This window comes from Cannabis sativa, chromosome 2 (genome assembly GCF_029168945.1).
Source record: "Cannabis sativa cultivar Pink pepper isolate KNU-18-1 chromosome 2, ASM2916894v1, whole genome shotgun sequence".
Lineage (NCBI taxonomy): Eukaryota > Viridiplantae > Streptophyta > Magnoliopsida > Rosales > Cannabaceae > Cannabis > Cannabis sativa.
Genome location: NC_083602.1, coordinates 66085876 through 66086871, shown reverse-complemented (window position 1 = coordinate 66086871; position 996 = coordinate 66085876). Strand labels below are relative to the sequence as shown.

Here is a 996-nt window from a genome sequence, read left to right as displayed (position 1 = left end):
ATTATACTAACTTCTACTTTGGTATATTTTCTCTTGCTGATTTCTTTTAAATTTTTTCATGCAATATTTTCGTGATCCATTTCAGGAATCCTAAGTGTATGCGCCGTCAAGGACAAGCTGTCATATTACCAGTTGATCCTGAAATCAAGAAAACTTGTAGGAGAAACCGAAAGAACAAGAGGCAAGAAGGAGTTTCAGCAACTGCTGAAACTTCAGAAATCATGGCTGCTAATGTGAATGCTAATGCTGCGAACAATGGAGGTAATAACGGTAATAATGGTGGCGCCGTGGAAGATCAAGCTAATGGTCGTAGCTTGAGAGATTACATTCTCCCTACTCTGACGGGAGTGCAGTCATGTATCAGGCCACGGGCAGTGGATGCGAACAATTTTGAGATTAAACCTGCCATACTACAAATGGTGCAGTCTTCAGTTTAGTTTGGTGGCCTCCCTTCTGAAGATCCTAACCTGTATATCTCTAACTTCATGGAACTTTGTGAAACTTTTAAAGTTAATGGAGTTAGTGATGATGCCATTCGACTGAGACTGTTCCCATTCTCTCTCAGAGAACGAGCCAAGAGTTGGCTAAACTCCTTGCCACCCAACTCTATTGCCACCTGGAATGATCTGGCAACTAAATTCTTGTCAAAGTTCTTTCCTCCAGCAAAGTCTGCAAAGCTGAGAGGAGAAATCAACAATTTCTGCCAACAAGATAATGAATCTCTCCATGTGGCTTGGGAGAGGTTTAAAGATCTGATCAGAAAGTGCCCTCATCATGGTATAGAGAAGTGGATACTGGTCCACAACTTCTACAATGGGTTGGTTGGAAACACTAGAACTCTAATAGATGCAACAGCTGGTGGAGCCTTTATGAGAAAGAGTGCTAATGAGGCTTATGATCTATTGGAGGAGATGGCTCTAAACAATCAGCAGTGGCCAACTGAAAGGAGTCAATCAAAGAAGGTAGTTGGTGTGTTAGAGGTTGATGCCATCACAA

At 41.9% G+C, this 996-nt stretch overlaps 1 non-coding gene across 1 annotated transcript; it reads right to left on the bottom strand.

Moving 5' to 3' along the window:
* Window positions 1-674: 674 nt before the first annotated feature.
* Window positions 675-781, bottom strand: LOC133035247 (small nucleolar RNA R71). Its single transcript, XR_009686524.1, has one exon. It is a non-coding gene; the product is annotated as a small nucleolar RNA R71 (small nucleolar RNA).
* Between the last annotated feature and the right edge of the window lie 215 nt (window positions 782-996).